Source organism: Podarcis bocagei (assembly GCF_964188305.1).
Source record: "Podarcis bocagei genome assembly, chromosome: 2".
Lineage (NCBI taxonomy): Eukaryota > Metazoa > Chordata > Lepidosauria > Squamata > Lacertidae > Podarcis > Podarcis bocagei.
Window position 1 is genome coordinate 492,243 of NC_138126.1, and position 23,570 is coordinate 515,812.

Consider the following 23,570-nt stretch of genomic DNA (forward strand, 5'->3'; position numbering starts at 1 on the left):
GCATGAGGCAAGGAAGGAAGGGCTACCCCTATACTATTCATATAACCAGTTATCAATAATCAATATATTCAATATATATGCTTACACGAATCAAGGATTACAGTATTTTATAAATCCACTTGAATCAAAAAGGGAAGCTGTGCTTAGCTAAATGCAAACTGCTTGAAACAGCAAAGTTAGGAACCGACCTTTCCCCTAGAAACATCTGTGTACCCCGGACAAAAGACATGAATCAGAGATTCTGGTACAAATTCCCCATCCGAAACAGGCTAAATAAATCCACAGAACAGGAAGAGCTAAACCACAAAATGTCCAAGCTCCCTGTCCTGTCATAACTAGGGGAAAGGTTAGACTGAGCGTCACTGGAAGCATTGGAAAGCGGAACTTGAACCCTGTGCTGGACCAGTGCTATACCAGTAGCTAGGAGCGTGACAACTGCTTGCTGATTGGCTGATATTTTGCTGACCAAGTTATGAGTCCTTCGTGATTGTCTTATGATCTATGATTTGCTGTGATTTGCTCAGGTATAAAGACCCCTGTATTTCTGTCAATCGGGGTCCCAGTTCTTTGGAAGAGATTCCAACTGGGTCCTTATTGCCTGGCAATAAACTTCACCTTCTTATTCTCCATTGCTGCGTCTGGCTGATCCTTATCCTTGCAACATTTGGTGCCGTGATCGGATCACACAGGCCAGTGGGGTTTTTTTTACCCAAAAAGAGCCGGCCTCCGGTTCTTGGGGGGAGGGCGTCCCGAAGATTTTTGGCTTCGTTCCAGGCGCCAATCGGACATCATTTCCGAAGGAGGAAGGCAATCGCCTTCGGCGTGGACTCCCGACAAGACGGAGGCAAGGACCGAAAAAGGAGAATTTGAAGGGAAGCCAACGGGAAAGGCGTGCCACGACAGGAACTCACGGTGAGTTGAGATAAAAATGAGTGCTGATCAACACTCAGGGTGACCCACCAGTAACCTCCCGTTAAAGGGAAAGGATCACCAAAAGGGTGAGGGAGGAGAAGCTGGGTCAACCAGGGAAAGGAAAAAAAAAAAAAAGGGTAAAACGCTGTATGAAAGTGTGTGCTTTTCTGCCAAGTTGTTTGCCGCAGGCAAGGGGGGAGAAAGGGCTGTGTTGTCTGTGTGAAAGTCCCGGGACGCCGGGTGGATGTGTAAGATCTGAGTTGAAAAAGGAAGTGTGCTGTGGTTTTCCCTTGTTCTATTTTTGAAACTGCCTAGCTGAAAGTGTTTGTCTGGCGAAGAAGGAAAGTTTTTTGCAGAACTATGGGGGGGAAATGCTCAAAACCAATTCAAGCCTGTACACCCCTAGACTGCATGTTAGAAAATTTTAAAATAGTTTTTCCAGAAGAACCAGGGGAGGTCAGACCAAGTAAGGAAGTTTTAAAGAAATATTGTCAACAGATGTGGCCCCAGCAGGTCAAATCCTGGCCACGAAATGGCTCCTTCAGGATTGAGAAATGTCAGGCAGTTATGGACTCAATAATGAAAAATCCGGATTTGTTTAAGGAGCAGTACTATTACATTTCGAAGTGGACTGCTATTTGTTTAAAAAATCCAGATTGGATGAAAAGAGGAAGTGACAGCTGCGAGATTTTCGCTGTAAGGCAGGAAGCCAGAAAACCCTTAACAGTTTCTGCAGCTGACAGGAAAATTTATGTTGGTCCTTCAGAGGAGGATGGAATCCCTCCCCCGCCATACAATTATAGCAGCAGGAATCAAGCAATACAGCCGCCTTCAAGGCAAGCATTGCCAGACCAAAATGCAATGGCAGGACAGATCCCTATGCCCAGCCAATCTCAGCCAGAAATGAATAAAGCCCCGCAAGCCACAAATGGTGCTTCGCAGGCAGCCCCACCTTCTCAAGCATCACTGGATGTGCCTAGCCTTCCAGAATTGCCATCCCAGCCAAAACAAACAGCAGCTCTAGATCAAAGCACGTTACCCTCCCCTCCCGAGGAAAAATACAACCAGAACATGTCAGCCTTGCAAACACAGACGGAGGGAGCAGAAGGGGAAACCAGCGCGTTTCAAATGTCTGGAGCATGGGGGGAACAAATTAATTCATTGAGAACCCCAGAAAGCCATGACAGTTCAAAATTATGGAAATTGATGGATGCAATTACAGATTCTGGACAAAAGTTGGTCCTTAAAATGAGAGAAAGTGATTTGCCCAGTACATCTCAAAGCCCAGCCTCGCCTAAGCTTTCAAAAGGAGGCTATTACTTACGAAATAACAAAGGGGCACCAGCGCCAATGCTTCCCCTAAGGGCTGTTTTGGGGCCCCAAGAGCCACGGCCAGTGGATGCAAATGGGAGACCATCGGGTCCTTGGCCTTCCAGGGCAGTTACACTTCAATATGTCCCCTTCACAACCACAGATTTATTGAATTGGAAAACGCATACGATACCCTTTTCAGAAAAACCTCAGGCCATGCTGGATTTGGTTGCTTCCATTATGGTAACTCATCTGCCTACATGGCAAGATTGCAGGCATCTTTTGATGACTCTTTTCACCTCTGAGGAAAGGAGAAGGATAGATACAACTGCAGACAACAATCTTAAAGCTCAGGTGCCAAATTCAGAAAACAATCCAGATGCTTGGGTCCGTGCCAGATATCCACTCACAGATCCCAGAAAGGGATAAGGACGCCTTGGACAATTATCGGCAGGAAGTTATAAAGGCTATAAAGGGTGCTGCTAGAAAGCCCACAAACATTTCTAGGGTGGCTGAGGTTGTTCAACTCCCAGATGAATCTCCTTCTAATTATTTGGAACGCTTAATGGAGGCATATAGAATTTACACCCCCTTTGATCCAGAAGCCCCAGAAAGCAAGCAAATGGTGAATGCGGCATTTGTGGCTCAAAGTGCTACGGACATTAAGAGGAAATTGCAAAAGTTAGACGCCTTTGAAACATTGCAAATGGATCAGCTCCTAGCAATCGCTCAAAGGGTTTATTTGAACAGAGAAAATGAGGTTAAGAAGGACAGAGTTCGGGAAATGAAGCAAAAGGCAGTGTTTTTGGCTGCAGCCATCAGCCAGGGCTCAGCATTTGACACAGGTGCCCAAGGGAGAGGTTCCAGTAGGGCACGAGGAAGAGGAAGAGGAAGGGGATTGCCATTGGGAAGGAATCAGTGTGCAATTTGCAGAAAGGAAGGTCATTGGAAACAGGAGTGCCCTGAAGCAAGGGACACAGAGGGAGAAGGTGAATTCAGGGAACAGAGGGAACGTGGACGTGGATGGGGATCGCAGAGAGGAAGGATGCAAGCTGGAAGATATGTGAGGAACAGAGGAAGTAGCAGAGATTTTGTTGGATTAGCGCAATTGGAGGAATATGAGAATGAGAATGCATAGGACAGACCGGGCTCAACTCTTTCTTTAGGCTCCCAAGAGCCCATGGTCTCGGTTAAACTGGGGAGCCGCTTAGTAAATTTCATGATTGACACTGGAGCGCAATTTTCGGTGCTCACGAAGCCGTTAAAAGCAAAAAGCAATCAAGCAGTGACAATTGTGGGGGCCACAGGCAACAGGGTCCTCACACCGTTTTTGCAACCTCAAGAATGCCAGATAGGGGGGAGAACCCTTACACATCAATTCCTGTATGTGCCTGAATGCCCAATCCCCTTGCTGGGACGTGACTTTCTGTCAAAGGTTCAAGCACAGATCACCTTCACACCAAAAGGGGCAGAAATGAAATTACCCCAGGCTGCATCAGGGATTGTCACAGTGGAGGTGCCTAGGGAACAGGCATGGAAAATGATGGGGGCTTTATCAAAAACAGACTCCCAAAAGGACATTTCACAGATTCCTAAAAATCTGAGAGCCCCACCTGGAGTATGGGCAGAGGACAACCCACCAGGCATGGCAAAGAATATAGCCCCATTCGTAGTAAACCTAAAGCCAGGGGCAAAGCCAATAGCAACCAGACAATACCCTATTCCAAGACAAGCAGCAGAGGGAATGCAGAAGCATATAGACAAGTTTTTGCAATATGGGCTTTTGGTAAAGTGCCAGTCCAGCTGGAATTCTCCACTTTTTCCTGTGCGCAAGCCCAATTCAGACCAATTTCGCCCAGTCCAAGATCTGAAAAGGATTAATAATTTAATTCAGACGGTGCATCCATGTTTGCCCAATCCTTACAATCTCCTAGGATTAATTCCATCGGAGGCAACTGTGTTTACAGTATTGGACTTAAAAGATGCATTTTTCTGTTGCCAGATTGCCTCCCAGAGTCAGCCAATATTTGCATTTCAATGGGAGGATCCTTACAAGGGGACAAAAACCCAATTAACGTGGACAAGATTGCCCCAGGGCTACAAGAATTCGCCAACACTTTTTGGAACAGCCCTTGCCCAGGATTTGTCTAAATTCCCTTCAGTACCTGGGAAAACAATTCTCCTTCAATTTTTGGATGACTTATTGATTAGTTGTGATACCTATGAGACTTGTAAAAAGGCCACAGAGGATTTGCTTCATCTCCTTTGGGAAGCAGGATACAAGGTGTCTCGGAAAAAGGCTCAAATTTGCCAAGAGACAGTGAAATATTTGGGTTTTCACATTTCTCACCAGCAGAGGGTGTTAGGATCCGAAAGGAAGGAAGCCATTTGTGTCATTAAGGAACCCACAAGCCGCAGGCAATTGCGGGGGTTTTTGGGGGCTGCAAGTTTTTGCCGAATTTGGATCCCTGATTTTAGCACCCTAGCAAAGCCTCTATATGAGAGCACAAAAGGCAGAGAAAATGCTCATTTTGAATGGCATGCTGAGCAAAGGAAAGCTTTCAATACATTAAAGTCTAAACTGATGCAGGCTCCAGCCTTGGCTTTGCCAAACCCAGAAAAAGCTTTTTTTCTTTTCGTTTATGAGAAATCTGGAATTGCAGCGGGGGTCTTGACTCAGGTGTTGGGAAGTTGGAAAAGACCTGTAGCTTATTTGTCAGAACAGCTGGATGCAGTGGCAAAAGGATGGCCACCTTGTATGCGATCGGTAGCTGCAGCAGCCCTATTGGTCAAAAAGGCATTTAAATTCACCTTTGGACAGGAGATTTATGTGAATGTGCCTCATGCTGTGTTGACATTAATGGAATACAAAGGAAGTTATTGGCTTTCCAACGAGCGCATGGCAAATTACCAAGGGCTTTTGTGTGGTAACCCACAAGTACATTTGCAAGTTGTAAACACCTTGAACCCCGCTTCCTTGTTACCCCTTCCTGAGTCAGTGGATCATGAACCTCATGATTGCATTCAAGTAATGGACTCAATTTATTCTAGCCGTCCAGATTTGCAGGATGAACCGTTAAAAAACCCAGATGTGGAATATTTTACGGATGGAAGCAGCTTTGTGAAGGAGGGGCAAAGGAGGGCTGGATATTCCGTGGTTACTCTAACTGATGTCATTGAAGCCCAGCCTCTACCAATCTCATCCTCAGCGCAGAAAGCGGAACTTGTGGCTTTAACCAGAGCCCTTCAGCTAGCAGCTGGCTGCAGCGTAAATATCTACACAGACTCAAAGTTTGCTTTTTTAACTCTACATGCCCACGGAGCTTTGTGGAAAGAGAGGGGGCTCATAGGGGCAGGAGGGAAAGCACTGAAATATGGCCCAGAATTGGAAACGCTTTTGGAAGCTGTGTGGGCTCCGAGAAAGGTTGCAGTCATACATTGCCGAGGCCACAGCAAGGGAACCACAAAAGCAGCAAAGGGAAATCAATTGGCGGATCTGGCTGCAAAACGGGCAGCTTTACTGCCACCGCCACCTGCCTCTATAACAGCATCTCTTCTTCCTACAGCAGTTGATTTAGAGCAAATAAAGCCCATCTACACGGAGGCAGAACAGGAATGGGCACAGCAGGAAGGGGGATACAGAATGCCACCACAGGATGGATGGTTTATCCTCCCAGACCAACGAGTATTTGTTCCAGAAGCCTTAGGCAGGAACATAGTGAAACAATATCATGAGTCCACTCACTATGGGGCCACAGCATTGCGGGAAAGCCTAAATAGGCAATTCTACATAACAAGGATTTCCCAGCTGGCAGAAGCGGTATCACGTGCATGCCTTCTGTGCGCAAAAAACAACCCCAAGCAAGGCCCAGTTCCTCCACCAGGAATACAGCAAACAGGCTTAATGCCAATGGAAAATTTAATAGTGGATTTTACAGAAATGCCAAAGGCAAAGGGGTATAAGGCTCTTTTGGTCTTCACATGTTCTCTTACAGGTTGGCCTGAAGTCTATCCTACTAGAACAGAAAAAGCCCAGGAGGTTATAAAACGCCTCTTAACGGAAATCATTCCAAGGTTTGGTCTTCCAAGGTGTATAGGCAGTGACAATGGTCCAGCTTTCATCGCATCAATAGTGGATGGTGTATGCAAAGCCTTGCAAATACAATGGAAACTACATGCGGCCTATAGACCTCAAAGCTCAGGGAAAACAGAAAGGATGAATCGGACTCTTAAAGCGCAGTTAGCAAAATTGTGCCAGGAAACTCATTGTAAATGGGTAGACATGTTGCCTATTGCTTTGTTTAGAATCAGATGTTCACCAACAAAGAGACTGAAACTTTCTCCGTTTGAACTTTTGTATGGGAGACCACCTCCAATAGCAAGGGGGAAAACAGCAGACTTGACTCAAGTGGGGGGGCAAATAACTGCAGATCAAATCCAGGCTCTTTCTCGTATTTTTCTTGATTTAAACAGGTGGTGTCTCCAACGCATTCCCATCTGCCTATCCGAGCCAGTGCATCCTTTTCGGCCAGGAGACCGAGTTTGGGTTCTAGACTGGAAAGACGAACCGCTGACGGCTCGGTGGAAAGGTCCCTACACGGTTCTGCTGGCCACACCAACTGCGGTGAAAGTTGCGGAAGTAACCCCGTGGATTCATCATTCTCGTCTGAAGCGGTCTGAGGGTCATTGGAACTGTGAGCTGAACCCATCTAACCCTCTGAAGTTGAAGCTCACCAGGAACCCCTGCACCTAGCCCCACCGGAAGCGGGCAGGAGCACGGGCAACGGGACTACAGGTCTGCTCTCACTGCACCCCGGAAGCCAGTGAGTCTACGCACACCGGAAGATTGAGGAGCTGCGCCGGCGTATGGGAGGACCCCTACCAGTTAAAATTACAGTCAATCCCAGATTCCAGCCAGACTTTGCTCATAAACCCTTAGTAAAAATAACAATAACAAGGGTGAACAAAAGGGGGGTCCTTATTGACAAGTGGGTGGATTGGGTAACTGCATACGGTTGTTACATTCCTTTCTTTCTTTGGGAATTCTACATACCAGATTGGGCACAAGCAGGTCCACAACAATAGTTCACATACAAGGGAAAGTACATGCCAGGGGAACCTAGGAGGGCCATACGTTGCTTTTCCTACCCACCTCCCCAAGGAGCATTTCCTGGTGCTATACTGGTCACTGTAGTTGTTTTTTCTCCACCACCCACAGGTCCCTTCAAGGTAGCAGTTGCAGAGTGTATACGGTGTGAGTTGACCTCACCAGTTCGACCAGAACCTGGGGACCACCAATAAGTCCACTGGGTGCGGCCGAGCGGGAGGCTATATCTCACTGAAGGGTATGTTCTGGTACCTGCTACCTTATATAATTGTTGCAATTTCACTCCTTCTGGTCCTAATCATTGTATATTGTGTATATAAGAAGGATATATATCTGGCCCCCAGTGCCAGATGAGCCAGAGGAAGACGATGGTTACGAGCGAATGCGTAGGGAACACGTCCCAATGCCTGGGGAACAGGTCCCAGTGCAGGAACAAGTCCCAGTGCAGGAACAGGCCCCATTGCAGGAAGCAACGGTTTACTCTGATGTCCTGAGTGGTGTTCAAGCTCAGGAGTCAGATGAATCTTCTCTCTGAGCTTGAAAAGGGGGGAATGAGGCAAGGAAGGAAGGGCTACCCCTATACTATTCATATAACCAGTTATCAATAATCAATATATTCAATATATATGCTTACACGAATCAAGGATTACAGTATTTTATAAATCCACTTGAATCAAAAAGGGAAGCTGTGCTTAGCTAAATGCAAACTGCTTGAAACAGCAAAGTTAGGAACCGACCTTTCCCCTAGAAACATCTGTGTACCCCGGACAAAAGACATGAATCAGAGATTCTGGTACAAATTCCCCATCCGAAACAGGCTAAATAAATCCACAGAACAGGAAGAGCTAAACCACAAAATGTCCAAGCTCCCTGTCCTGTCATAACTAGGGGAAAGGTTAGACTGAGCGTCACTGGAAGCATTGGAAAGCGGAACTTGAACCCTGTGCTGGACCAGTGCTATACCAGTAGCTAGGAGCGTGACAACTGCTTGCTGATTGGCTGATATTTTGCTGACCAAGTTATGAGTCCTTCGTGATTGTCTTATGATCTATGATTTGCTGTGATTTGCTCAGGTATAAAGACCCCTGTATTTCTGTCAATCGGGGTCCCAGTTCTTTGGAAGAGATTCCAACTGGGTCCTTATTGCCTGGCAATAAACTTCACCTTCTTATTCTCCATTGCTGCGTCTGGCTGATCCTTATCCTTGCAACAGGCATGGATATTAAAATCCCCTAGGACAACCAAAAGGGACGCGGGTGGCGCTGTGGGTAAAAGCCTCAGCACCTAGGACTTGCCGATTGAAAGGTCGGCGGTTCGAATCCCTGCGGCGGGGTGCGCTCCCGTCGTTCGGTCCTAGCGCCTGCCAACCTAGCAGTTCGAAAGCACCCCTGGGTGCAAGTAGATAAATAGGGACCGCTTACTAGCGGGAAGGTAAACGGCGTTCCGTCTGCTGCGCTGGCTCGCCAGAACAGCTTTGTCACACTGGCCACGTGACCCGGAAGTGTCTGCGGACAGCGCTGGCTCCCGGCCTATAGAGTGAGATGAGTGCACAACCCTAGAGTCTGTCAAGACTGGCCCGTACGGGCAGGGGTACCTTTACCTTTACCTAGGACAACCAAACTAGGTGTCTCCAGGAGAACATCCGCCACAACCTGAAGCACCTTGGGCAGGGAATCCTTGGTGCAGCGGGGAGGTCGGTACACCAAAAGGAATCCTGTACTGCCCCTATTGCCCAACTTCCAGAACATGCACTCAGAGAACTGAGTCTTCCCAATAGGACGCCTGGTGCAGACTAATGACTTCCTAAAAATCACTGCAACCCCCCCTCCCCGCCCACATGACCGATGCCAAAAGGTGGGGCGTCGCAGGCAAGGACCAGCGGCCTGGATTCACTGTACTGTACCAGCACACTGTCTGAGGAAAGGAGAGCCTTGACTGCGTTGAAGGCCGCCGTCTCTCGATGACCCCAGGCCCAAGGCGTCTTAGTGCTAAGGAGTCGGTGAAGAGGCTCAGCCACTGTGGCTTTGTGGGGCAGGAACATGTTATAAAAGTTCAGCAGCCCCAGGAATGCCTGCAACTCCGTTTTGTTCTTTGGGGTGGGGGCCTGCTGGATAGCGCGGGTCTTGGATGTGGTTGGATGAAGACCGGAGGCATCGATAAGATAGCCCAGGAACTCTACCTGTGGAACGGCGATCTGGCACTTCTCCCTCTTTACCTTGAGCCCGGCCACCTGGAACCTGGTCAGCACGGCACGGAGGCGCTCGAACAGCTGCTGGTGTGAGTCTGCAGACACCAAGACGTCATCAAAATATGGTACCACGCCCGGAAGCCCTTGCAGGAGACGCTCCATAAGGCTTTGGAAGATGCCAGGAGCCACACTCACCCCGAACTGCAACCGGCGGCAACGGAATGCCCCCCGGTGGGTGACGATCGTCTGGGCTTCAGCAGTGGCATCATCGACTGGCAGTTGTTGATAGGCTTGGGCAAGGTCCAGCTTAGCGAAGACCTTACCCTCACCCAGGGAATGCAGCAGGTGTTGGACAACAGGAACCGGATAAGCGTGCTGCTGAAGTGCCTTGTTGATCGTGCACTTGTAGTCAGCGCAGATTCTCACCGACCCATCTGGCTTGACAGGCGTGACGATGGGGGTTTCCCACTTTGCGTGGTCAACCGGCTCCAAAACTCCTTGGGCGATCAGTTTGTCCAGTTGTTCGTCCACCTTAGTCTTGAGGGCAAAGGGAGCCCGGCGTGGCTTTAGCTTGATGGGAGCGACTTGTGGATCAAGGCTAAAGGAGATGGGCGTACCTGTATATTGGCCCAAGGTGCCGTCAAAAACCTCGGCAAAGTCTTTGACCAGACTCTCAGTCTCTGCGTTAGAGATGCAGTTGATGCCGGTGACTTCCAGGCCGAGGGCATCAAACCAGTCTAGCCCTAGGAGGCTTGGCCACTGACCTTCGACCACCACCAACCGGAGCAGGCCCGAAAAATCCTTGAAGGCGATCCGGAACCGGCCAACGCCTACCACGGGAATGTCGTTTCCCTGGTAGTCTCTCAGGTGTACGCGGTGAGAGTCGAGTTGCCTTTTGGACACTCTGGGTACCAGTCTTTTGATGGTGCTCCATGACACGATGGACAGGGCAGACCTGGTGTCGATCTCCATGTCACATGGAGCTCCTTCAATGAGCACCGTGACGTTCAGCTTGCGTCGCGTAGGCGAGTCGGTTTGGCCAATCGTGGTTCCAGACGGGCAGCGGCAGTTGGTGAGAGCGAAACAACTTTCCTTGGCAGACTGGAGTGAAGACTTGGACTTGCGAGTCGATGACGGGGGGGTGTCAGACGGAGCCGATCGGCAGACCTTAGCGATGTGGCCCCTTCTGGAACACTTCCTACAGATGGCGTCTCTGAATCGACACTTGGCACGGGAATGGTCGCCTCCGCAGCCAGCACATTCCAGTTGGCCCTTGGACTTCTGTTGGAACTTCCTGCGCTCCCGCTTTGTCTGGTGCACGTCATCGTCTTCACTGGAGGATGCCTCCTCACTGCTGGCCTCTTCATGATGCACCGGAACTGGCTCCCTAGCAAGACGCGGGCTGCTGGACTTGCGGATCTCCTGGGCAGAGCGTTCAGCAGCTTCTGAGGCCACAGCCTCCTCAATGGCTTTCTGTAGCGTGAGGTCTGGCTTGGCTAGGAGGCGCCGTTGCAGATGGATGTCCCGGACCCCGCAGACGATTCGATCCATCAGGGCATCGTCTAAGTCTCGGAACTCACAGTGCATTGCAGCCTGTCGCAGGGCGGTGGCGTAGTTGTTGATTGACTCCCCCTCTGCCTGGTTCCGGTGGTAGAACGCATGGCGGGCAGCAATCTTGGACGGCTTTGGTGCGTAGTGGTTGCGGAGCTTCTCTTGGATCGTGTCCCATGGTGTTGCCTGGACTGCTTCAGACGCAACCAACGCTCGGGCCGTCTCAAACACCTCAGGCCCACAGAGGCTGAGGAATAGGCCCCTCTTCCGATCATTTGATACTGCTGTCAGCTCGTTGGCTTGGAGGTAGCAGTCGAACCGAGCGAGGTAGGAGTCCCATGATTCAGAGGCTGGCGCAAACAGCGGTAGAGGCACAAGTGAAGCCATGATTCCGATGCTGGCGTGAAGGGCGATGGATGGAACACAGTGCTCTAGCCAGAACAGTCAGCTCTGAATTGGTTCTGCCCAGTGATTTCGCTCAGTGATTTCACTCTGTGATTCAGCTCAGTGATTCAGCTCAGTTCAGAGGCTGGCCGCATCTGGCTGTGCTCTGATGTCCATCGATCCCATCCTCGTCGCCAGTGTTAAGTCGTGGGTTGACATAGCAGCCGGCACAGCGATTTCTTCAAGTAGCTCTTTATTATGGTAAGCTGGAATAGAACTGACTGCGAACAGCTCAGCCGGCCTGTATTTATAGGCAGCCGGCTGTCAACATTGTAACCACAACAGCCCAGAGTTCCCGCCTAAAATAACTGCCGCGGACCTGAGTGAAAACTATCTACAGACCTGAGTGAAAACTATATACAGTATCCCCCTGTTGGCCCAGGGTGAAACTACACTACATAACAGCCTCCTTTCATATTCGCCTCACTTCTCCCTCTTCCACCCTGGCAGAATTTCCTGCAGGCAGTGAGGCCAATAGCTCTGACATCCTTGTTGGAGCCAGTGTTGGTGTCACCTCAAATCGGGCAAAGAAGGTCTTCAACTCTCCCACCAAGGAAGCCGTACTCTCTACCACTGATGTATTTCTCGATTTATAACCAGTCAGATGTTGAACTCCCTGCCACATTTGTCTAGGATCATGATTTCTCAGATGGTCCTCGATTTTTCCTCTGTACTCCGCTTTTGCTTTCCTGGGCTGGACTGGGAGGACCCCAGTTCAGCCAGTTCCCCAGTCCCCCACTGGGCTCCATTGGCCCCAAGACTTCTCCTGTTGAACTACTGCCTGAGGGGGAGGAAGAAGCGAGGGCCATCCAGAAAGGGCCCCTGGGACCCCGAGGGGCCAGCAGGGGATTCTCCAGCCTTGTCTGGGGAAGAGCCCCCCATTCCCCTAGGCCTCAGGTGGAGCCCTTCTGCTTACGCTGACTCTTGGGGTGACCAAGGATGCTGGTCTGGGGGTCAAACTCCCCTGAGGGAACCCTCCACCTTTGAGGGGATAAAGCCCTTATTATTATTATTATTACTACTACTACTACTACTACTGTTATTCTCCTCCTCCTTGGGCCTTTCCCTCCTGGCCCCTGTTAACGGAAAAATCTGAGGGCTCCCTTGGACAAAACAAAGACACCAACCAGGATAACTTGGAGCAAAACAGCAGCCTGTAGGCTTGGCCTTTATTGAACTGATGCATCAGGGTGTTCCCCTCACTTGCAGGAGAGAGGAAAAGACCCAGAACAATGGGCTGCAAGACCTTATAAAAACTTTTGAAATTCCCCTCCTCTAGGTCAAGCCCACCCCCAGAAACATCATGCATACATTACAGAAAGGAGGGGTTGAGGGAGGAGTTGTGGTGGTAACCTGAGTGTCCTGTCACCCAGCTGGTTCCTCCTTTCCCCCTCCCCATGAGTACTTTCCAGGTGACAATGGGGAGTTTGCAGTTTCCTGCCCCCAGAGGGAAGATCTGATCATTGTCCTTTGTTTCAGCCTGTGGTGAATCCACTGTTCTTTGTGATTTTGATTGTCTTCTGTCTGGGATTATCAGGGTTGACATAGCAACTGGGCAGGGCTCCTGTGGATGTGCTGGTATGCTGAAGAGATTATGGCTGACCAGAAACCAAGCACCCCCCTTTGATAGTCCTTGTCACATGGAGTAAAAAATGGAACAGTGCAAATCCGATGTATGGTTGATTTTCTATGAATTTATAACAGAAATGTGGCGTATGTAGTGTGTGAGTGTGAGTGTGTGTGAAGTTTGTGCAAACAGAATGATTGGGGTGGGGGGGTTCCTGCTACAGTTCCCCCCTTCGGAGATAAGATTGCAAAGGTGGCTACTTTGCAATCCTTTTCTCCGCACAATTTAAGGTGGTAAATATTCTCCATCCCAGATGTGTGTGTCCATGTGAACCTGAAAGGGACTTGGATATCATGCTACTTTAAGGATATTTGCATGGAAATATAATGGTGTAACAGTGCACTGCTCAGTTACTTGTGGTATTCTAGCACCTTGGAAGAAATATTTTCTCAATAGTGATCTATGCTTTACATTTAGGCAGGAAGGTCCACTAATGACTGAAAAGTGCAGTTTGCTTCCCCCGCGCCATTTGTGTGTTCTCAGGTGTCAAGGTAGCTGTTTTGTGGTCTCACACCGACAGTGCTACAGCAACACATCCTGTCTGTTGAATCCCCTCAGGGCTTTCAATTAACCATGTTGCCTGGCATTCACCATAGCTGGCACAGGTTTGGGCATCTCGTGAGGGAGAGGTCTTCGCCTTGGCCTTTAGCTATGGGATTTTATTATAGGCTGTGGTCTCGCACTCATGGAAGTTGCTCACTTGCACTTTAAGGACCAAAAAGCTAATTGCAGCCTGGATACACTTGCCCAATTCAAACTGAGTCCAATTTGAATTTATGTGCCCATGGTTCTCAACCTTTCAAACCAGTCTGTTAAAGGAAAACCGTTCTTAAAAGGGCACTTTGTCCAAATAAGACAATTTAACTCTATAAGGGATCATTCCTGCTAAACCAAAGCATATGCACCTTCATGTATCTTATAAGCTTCTCCTTGGTAAAGCAAGTTTTTGCACATTTTAAAATGGATAGGGAAAGTTGGCAGAGTGCCAGGTGGGACAATGAAATGTGGTTATCTAAACATTGGACTACACAATAGTGTGAGCTATCAGAAGGTATAAAATGCATGAGAATTGGTGTGCAAGCAATAAGACATTAAACATAAAAATTACACACAAAAATACCCCCCCTTGTGGAAATAACACACTGTTTCAACATTCCTACATAATAACACTTAATACGAAACAAACTAATTAAATATCAGTTGCATATCTTGACACAATTGTGATCTTTTACGCATGTATCTTTTGAATCCTGGAGCACAGAGGCTTGAGGTTCAAGTGAAAAGATGTCCTTGCAAGTCAACTCCACCCCCCTTTGTCAGGCCCACTCCCCTGGCAGTCTATATCCTTTGAAAGAGATAGCTGTGGGCACTTGAAAACTCTGGTGTCTTGTGATGACGGAAGAACTGAGTTGAGGGGTTGTTGCTGCTTTTCATCATTGCACATCTGTATAGGTGATATCCTGTAAGGGGCAGGGTTTTGGGGCTTAAAGACAGTTAGAAAAGGGAGGGGGCAAAAGGCAAAAGGGATGTCCTTCGGTTTCTGTTGGAAGCTGCAAATAATAAAAATCTTAGCGAATTAAGTGTTTCATTCATTCCAATATTATTATCACATTTTCCTATAACTACTGTTATTATCTGCCAAGTTCGTTTGCTTTCCTTCACTTTGGAGAGAAAGAGAACTGTAAAAAATACAAAGGTTAAAAAATACAAAAGAAAGCAAAAAATTAGATTACCAGTCAGATGAAAACAAACTTGACACAAAGACATCAGATTTAGAAAAGAATTATTAAATATATTATCAAAACCACGGAGATTACTACTAGACTGAAAAAAAAAGGGAAAACCATGGGGGAAAAAATTTAAATTCACCATGTGCTATCTGATAAAAGAACTTCATGAAACTGACTTTCAACATGTGATGAACATGTCCCCAAAGTAGGACACACACCCAAAATTACCTATGAGGAACCAAAAATAAATAAATGCTAAGACACGCAATTAATAAGAAACTTGAAGTAACCTGAAGTATATAGCGGAATACTGGGAAATGAGTTAATACGAAGAAAAATGAATGGCAATTTAAAGTTGTGCAGGTACCTTGCACTAGCCAAAATGACAGAATTAATAAGAAATGCTCAGGCAAAAAGGTAAACAAATACCATTCCACAAACAATGTTTGGTTGTGCTTCAATTAACTTCATAGACATCATGGAGAAACGGATTAAATAAATGAAAACAGATTATTTGTAACTTAAAAAAAGTGTCAAAGCCGCAAAGAGATGGAAGTCAAACTGTAGCAGGGATTCAGACTTGTTTCACAGAACAGAAAGTTGCTGTGGGAGGAAAAAGGGACAAACACTTTGTTATCGGGGTTCACATATCCTGTTAAAAGGGAAAATTATTTCATGTGAGAAGCCTGTCAGGAAATGCTGTTCCTAAAATTCCCATTGACGGGGGGGGGGAATGCTTTGATATTTACCTGTGAAAAGAATTTGGCATGTTAAGATTTGGAACCTGGAAAGCTCTTGACTTTTGATGGGCTAGTTTTTGTTTTGTTTTTTTGTGTTGTTTTTTTGTGTGTGTTTTTTTAGCCTTTTGTCTTAAGTAGCCCCTGGAGCAAAGACAGATTAAGGGTGATTTCCCTCAATGGTTCCTCAATGGTTCCAAGTTTTCTTTTACATTTGGAAGAAACCTCCTCTCCCCCCTTACAGTTCCCCCCTTCCTCTCTCTCTCTTCTTTAGCTGATCTAGCCTCTGTGCATGTGCAGAGTTCATGTCTCAGCAAACCTTTTATACTATTGAAAATGTTGCATCCTTTGGCTAAATTACCATTTGAATAAGGGAAGGGAAGGGCAAGGAGTAGATTTTGAAAACAGGGTTTGATTTTAAACGAAACAGAGGAACTCAGCAATTTAAGTATTCACCAAAACTAGCAATTTCAGCCCAAGCAAGAGACTGCTTCCTTTATGTACAGGAAAGGGCTAATATCCTTCTGGCCATTCGCGAAACAATCAACCGCTCTCTTATTTATGAGTAAAAATGGCCAGAGTTAGAATTCATAGGATTTTTTTTTTTTTTTTAACATTCTCAGCCATTTCAGCCTTACCATTTGCAGACAAATTTTACTGCCCTTTATTTACAGGATGGATGGTCAAGGCGTCTATGTATTGAGCTGACTTTGAGGTCTGATTTTTAAATAGTAGACAAAATGATAAACACTGTAATCACCCAAATGCTTGATGTTACCAGTTGTGCTTCAAAACATCATGGCTTCATCTCGCACCTTTTAAAACTAAAAAGCAAAGCTAGGCTGAATTTCAACTCCATTACCACACCAGAATTTAAGAATTACCCTCCAATGCTTGCAGACACATGGTCTTCCACACAGCCACAAATTGGGAGAGTTGAAAGGGACCCTGGGGTCATCTAGTCCAACCCTAAAATACAGGGTTCATAGCAAGATTTGTACTACCAGAAACACACACATACTTATGTACACAGACAAAACTGGGGAAGAGATCACAAGCCATGCGCCTATCACAAACCATGCGCCTATCATGTACTAAGGAAGAGGAAAATAAAAGTACCCAATTCTATACAGAACCCTTTTAGCAGATCTTGAAGCTAGTTTGAGTGAGAGTTTTTACTTCCTTAGACTAAAGAGTGAAAGTTCCTAGATAAATTATCTTTAAAGACTGAAGTGAACATTTTTCCTAAGATAGGGAGAGGATCTCTTATAAAGCATAGTTAAAACAGCCATAGATTTGATTTTTTTTTTAAAGGGAATACACAAGTGTTGCCCCCTCCCCTCTTTGCAGTTTCCTTTAAGGGAAGCTTACTCGGGAGTAAATTTACCTGGCACAGAAGTAAGAAGGGAGAAAACAACTGAAAGAGGCAGAGTGAAACAAGGGGGAGGGGGGGCATTTTCTAACAAAGAGGCCATGAAGTCTTATAGAGACTGATATCAGGAGCCTTACAATAACTCTTCTGTCCAACCAAATCGAAGTTAAAACTGGACTCAAATATTTTTTCTTAGAATGAACACCATACTTTTATAGGCATACGCTTAATGAAATACATACACTGCATTTTAGCTTGAGAGAGCAGTTGTGCTCAACTAGGCTTTTGCAGCAGAAACATTAGGTTAACTTCACCTTCTCACAAACTCAAAAGTTACAACAAACATCATTTGCCATTAGACTTAGAATCACCCTCACTTAAAACTAGAAGAAAGAGGTGGGGTAATCCCCCTTTCAGAACACAAGTAGCACGTATACAGGATTTCACCACTTGGGAGGGAAACTCTCTTTTAGAGCCTCTCTCAAATAACAAACATTTGCACACTCCATTCTCCACTTTGTTTTGTTTTAAGATCGATAAGGCGCAACATGGCTTTCTTAGATTTAAAATTTTGAAGCAAGCTTGCAATTTAAAACTATGTGCATTTAAGAACAGTCTGTGGATGCCAAGGCCAATGTAAATACAAACCCTTGAAATATTTCTAAATCTTTGAGTACATCTCTTATTCATTTTTTTTTTATTCTTCTTTTTTTTTTTAAGAGAAACTAAGATCTCTAATGCTGGGCTGTTATTATATCTACTGCCTTCTGAGCACCATTAAGTTTACAGTTTCATGTTCCAGCTCTAGGCTACAGTTTAACAACACAAACTTGACCATTTTTGCCCCTTTATTTTATTTTTTTCTCTAATTGGAGATGACAAGCTGGAGGGGCATATTAGAATCCTCTCTGGGGCAAAAAGGCTTCATGGAAGCTTTGTTGCCAGGAGGAGTCCAGCTAGGGTGTTTAGTGAGCTCCCATTCTCTCATATGTTATTATTGGGCTTTTTTTTTTTTTTTTCGTTAACAAAGTACGCTAAAGACAGAAAGAGTGGAAACACACACACAAGGGAGGAAAGGCAATGGGAAAGAAATGGTGAACAGAAAAAAAATCCTTTCAGTACTCAAAGTACCCTTGACTAACACAATTCCTACTTATCTATAAACCACGAATTAATTTCTGAAAATCTCAAACCTGAACCTGAAACAAAACCACGGGTCTCTCAGCCCGGAAACTCAAACCACGGGTCTCTCAGCCCGGAAACTCAAACCACGGGTCCCTCTGCCCGGAAACTCAAACCACGGGTCCCTCTGCCCGGAAACTCAAACCACGGGTCTCTCAGCCCGGAAACTCAAACCACGGGTCTCTCAGCCCGGACTTCCTTTACCTCAGCGCTGTTTACAAGACTAACCCTAGTGTGGGGCCCCACTTCGTGAACCGCCCCTTCTACCCTCCACAACAGCCTCCTGCCTAGCCTTTGAGACTAAGTTTGGGCTCCCTACTGGACGCCTGCGCTGTGCAGTGCCAGATTGGGGGTCCGAGAAAACAAAGTTTTGAAAGGGGAGCAAACGACCTTGCGTTCTCACATACCCAGGTCATCCCTAACAAATGTCGCCAGGCAGGAGGGGAAGGTTCATTTGCAGAGTTAGGGTAGGTGGAGAGTAAGAGAATACTTGAAAGACTCCTCTGGACGACTCCGAGAGAGGGATGTCAGAGAAACAGTAAAAGAGCCACGCTTTCCCGGACTCAATTCCAAGACGGAAAACGGGGGAGAAAAGAGATAGAGAGATTAAGACATTCCTGGACGACCCCGGGGGGAACGCCGGAAAACAGCAAAAGGTACCACAATTTCCCCGGCCAAGCACCGCGTAAGAATTTGTGGGGAGAGAAAGGGAAAGGTTTTGACGTTCCTAGACGACCCCGAGAGATAACGTCAGACAGAAAAGTTCCGCGATTTCCCTGGCCACCCTCCGAGGGGGAGAATCGGGGGAGAAAAGGAGAGAGAGAGAACGTACCCGGCCGACTCCGAAGGGTAACGTCAGAAATGAAAGAAGGAAAGTCTGGCTGTCGTGGGGACGTTACTTTTCCACCCCCCTCCCAATGTATTTGACTTCAAACCATACTCACGTTCGAAGATGTCCCCCCGCAGATCCCGGGATCCTTTTCCCTTAGCCGGCTTTGACCTCGCCTTTGCTCCCCTGGTTGAGCTTTTGGTGACGATTGATTACCGCCCACAAAGAGGAGGCAGGGAGAGGAAGAAGGATCTCTGGGCTAAGGTTGCCCAGTGGCGCCCGATCCCTTCTATCTCCCCTCTCACCTTTACAGGAGAACCAAGTGTCCCTGAGTCTGGGTCGCCAACTGTTAAAGGAAAAATCCGAGGGCTCTCTTGGACAAAACAAAGACACCAACCAGGATAACTTGGAGCAAAACAGCAGCCTGTAGGCTTGGCCTTTATTGATCTGTTGCAACAGGGTGTTTCCCTCACTAGCAAGAGAGAGGAAAGACCCAGAACAATGGGCTGCAAGACCTTATAAAAACTTTTGAAATTCCCCTCCTCTAGGTCAAGCCCACCCCCAGAAACATCATGCATACATTACAGAAAGGAGGGGTTGACATCATGCATACGTTACAGAAAGGGTTGACATCATGCATACATTACAGAAAGGAGGGGTTGAGGGAGGAGTTGTGGTGGTAACCTGAGTGTCCTGTCACCCAGCTGGTTCCTCCTTTCCCCCTCCCCATGAGTACTTTCCAGGTGACAATGGGGAGTTTGCAGTTTCCTGCCCCCAGAGGGAAGATCTGATCATTGTCCTTTGTTTCAGCCTGTGGTGAATCCACTGTTCTTTGTGATTTTTGATTGTCTTCTGTCTGGGATTATCAGGGTTGACATAGCAACTGGGCAGGGCTCCTGTGGATGTGCTGGTATGCTGAAGAGATTATGGCTGACCAGAAACCAAGCACCCCCCTTTGATAGTCCTTGTCACATGGAGTAAAAAATGGAACAGTGCAAATCCGATGTATGGTTGATTTTCTATGAATTTATAACAGAAATGTGGCGTATGTAGTGTGTGAGTGTGAGTGTGTGTGAAGTTTGTGCAAACAGAATGATTGGGGTGGGGGGGTTCCTGCTACAGAGGGAAGGGAGACTCCCAAGAAGGAGGGCTGAGGGGACCCCCTGGGTGTGGGGGGCGGACTGAGGGGGGGAGGGAAGGGAGACCCCCAAGAAGGAGGGCTGAGGGGACCCCCTGGGTGTGGGGGGCGGACTGAGAGGGGGGAGGGAAGGGAGACCCCCAAGAAGGAGGGCTGAGGGGACCCCCTGGGTGTGGGGGGCGGAGCGAGACCCCCAAGAAGGAGGGCTGCGGGGATCCCCTGGGTGTGGGGGGCGGAGGGAGACCCCCAAGAAGGAGGGCTGAGGGGACCTCCTGGGTGTGGGGGGCGGACTGAGGGGGGGAGGGAAGGGAGACCCCCAAGAAGGAGGGCTGAGGGGATCCCCTGGGTGTGTGGGGCGGACTGAGGGGGGAGGGAAGGGAGACCCCCAAGAAGGAGGGCTGAGGGGACCCCCTGGGTGTGGGGGGTGGACTGAGAGGGGGGGCGGAGGGAGACCACCAAGAAGGAGGGCTGAGGGGGCTCCCTGGGTGTGGGGGGCGGACTGAGAGGGGTAGGGAAGGGAGACCCCCAAGAAGGAGGGCTGAGGGGACCCCCTGGGTGTGGGGGGCGGATTGAGGGGGGGAGGGAAGGGAGACTCCCAAGAAGGAGGGCTGAGGGGACCCCCTGGGTGTGGGGGGCGGACTGAGGGGGGGAGGGGAGACCCCCAAGAAGGAGGGCTGAGGGGACCCCCCTGGGTGTGGGGGGCGGACTGAGAGGGGGGCGGAGGGAGACCACTAAGAAGGAGGGCTGAGGGGGCTCCCTGGGTGTGGGGGGTGGACTGAGAGGGGGAGGGAAGGGAGACCCCCAAGAAGGAGGGCTGAGGGGACCCCTTGGGTGTGGGGGGCGGAGGGAGACCCCCAAGAAGGAGGGCTGAGGGGACCACCTGGGTGTGGGGGGCAGACTGAGGGGGGGGAGGGAAGGGAGACTCCCAAGTAGGAGGGCTGAGGGGACCCCCTGGGTGTGGGGGGCGGACTGAGAGGGGGGAGGGAAAGGAGACCCCCAAGAAGGAGGGCTGAGGGGACCCCCTGGGTGTGGGGGGCGGACTGAGAGGGGGGAGGGAAGGGAGACCCCCAAGAAGGAGGGCTGAGGGGACCCCCTGGGTGTGGGGGGCGGACTGAGAGGGGGGAGGGAAGGGAGACCCCCAAGAAGGAGGGCTGAGGGGACCCCCTGGGTGTGGAGGGTGGACTGAGAGGGGGAGGGAAGGGAGACCCCCAAGAAGGAGGGCTGAGGGGACCCCTTGGGTGTGGGGGGCGGAGGGAGACCCCCAAGAAGGAGGGCTGAGGGGACCCCCTGGGTGTGGGGGGCGGACGGAGAGGGGGGAGGGAAGGGAGACCCCCAAGAAGGAGGGCTGAGGGGACCCCCTGGGTGTGGGGGGCGGACTGAGAGGGGGGAGGGAAGGGAGACCCCCAAGAAGGAGGGCTGAGGGGACCCCCTGGGTGTGGGGGGCGGACTGAGGGGGGGAGGGAAGGGAGACCCCCAAGAAGGAGGGCTGAGGGGATCCCCTGGGTGTGGGGGGCGGAGGGAGAGGGGGAGGGAAGGGAGACCCCCAAGAAGGAGGGCTGAGGGGATCCCCTGGGTGTGGGGGGCGGACTGAGAGGGGGGAGGGAAGGGAGACCCCCAAGAAGGACGGCTGAGGGGATCCCCTGGGTGTGGGGGGCGGAGGGGGAGGGGGGAGGGAAGGGAGACCCCCAAGAAGGAGGGCTGAGGGGACCCCCTGGGTGTGGGGGGCGGACTGAGGGGGGGAGGGAAGGGAGACCCCCCAGGAGGAGGGCTGAGGGGACCCCCTGGGTGTGGGGGGTGGACTGAGAGGGGGGCGGAGGGAGACCCCCAAGAAGGAGGGCTGAGGGGACCCCCTGGGTGTGGGGGGCGGAGGGAGAGGGGGAGGGAAGGGAGACCCCCAAGAAGGAGGGCTGAGGGGACCCCCTGGGTGTGGGGGGCAGACTGAGGGGGGGAGGGAAAGGAGACCCCCAAGAAGGAGGGCTGAGGGGATCCCCTGGGTGTGGGGGGCGGAGGGAGAGGGGGAGGGAAGGGAGACCCCCAAGAAGGAGGGCTGAGGGGATCCCCTGGGTGTGGGGGGCGGACTGAGAGGGGGGAGGGAAGGGAGACCCCCAAGAAGGAGGGCTGAGGGGATCCCCTGGGTGTGGGGGGCGGAGGGAGAGGGGGGAGGGAAGGGAGACCCCCAAGAAGGAGGGCTGAGGGGACCCCCTGGGTGTGGGGGGCGGACTGAGGGGGGAGGGAAGGGAGACCCCCAAGAAGGAGGGCTGAGGGGACCCCCTGGGTGTGGGGGGCGGACTGAGGGGGGGAGGGAAGGGAGACCCCCAAGAAGGAGGGCTGAGGGGACCCAGTGGGTGTGCTGAGGGGGGGGAGGGAAGGGAGACCCCCAAGAAGGAGGGCTGAGGGGACCCCCTGGGTGTGCTGAGGGGGGGGAGGGAAGGGAGACCCCCAAGAAGGAGGGCTGAGGGGACCCCCTGGGTGTGGGGGGCGGAGGGAGACCCCCAAGAAGGAGGGCTGAGGGGACCCCCTGGGTGTGGGGGGCGGAGGGAGACCCCCAAGAAGGAGGGCTGAGGGGACCCCCTGGGTGTGGGGGGCGGACTGAGAGGGGGAGCGGAGGGAGACCCCCAAGAAGGAGGGCTGAGGGGACCCCCTGGGTGTGGGGGGCGGACTGAGAGGGGGGAGCGGAGGGAGACCCCCAAGAAGGAGGGCTGAGGGGGCCCCCTGGGTGTGGGGAGCGGACTGAGAGGGGGAGGGAAGGGAGACCCCCAAGAAGGAGGGCTGAGGGGACCCCCTGGGTGTGGGGGGTGGAGGGAGACCCCCCAGAAGGAGGGCTGAGGGGACCCCCTGGGTGTGGGGGGGAGGGAAGGGAGACCCCCAGGAAGGAGGGCTGTGGGGACCCCCTGGGTGTGGGGGGGGAGGGAAGGGAGACCCCCAAGAAGGAGGGCTGAGGGGACCCCCTGGGTGTGGGGGGGAGGGAAGGGAGACCCCCAAGAAGGAGGGCTGAGGGGACCCCCTGGGGGTGGGGGGCGGACTGAGAGGGGGGAGCGGAGGGAGACCCCCAAGAAGGAGGGCTGAGGGGGCCCCCTGGGTGTGGGGGGCGGACTGAGAGGGGGAGCGGAGGGAGACCCCCAAGAAGGAGGGCTGAGGGGACCCCCTGGGTGTGGGGGGCGGACTGAGAGGGGGGAGGGAAGGGAGACCCCCAAGAAGGAGGGCTGAGGGGACCCCCTGGGTGTGGGGGGGGGGCGGAGGGAAGGGGCCCCCCAAGTCTGACTCCAGAGCCTCCAAGTCCAAGGGAAGGAGGCGCCTGTCTCCGGACCCCAGCTTGGCCCCCCAATTCAGTGGGGCTGCCCCCGGGAAGATGGGGGGCTGGAGGGAAGACGTGTCTCCCTCGGGGGGATCCGGGCTTCCTCTTCCTCTCGAGGAGGCTGCTTGGAGCAGGCGGAGACTCCTG

The 23,570-nt window shown here is 50.6% G+C and overlaps 1 protein-coding gene across 3 annotated transcripts in view; it reads left to right on the top strand.

The window, feature by feature from the left end:
- The window catches only part of LOC308580379 (uncharacterized protein), a 191,024-nt gene that overhangs the window by 21,073 nt on the left and 146,381 nt on the right, over positions 1-23,570 (top strand). The window lies entirely within an intron of this gene.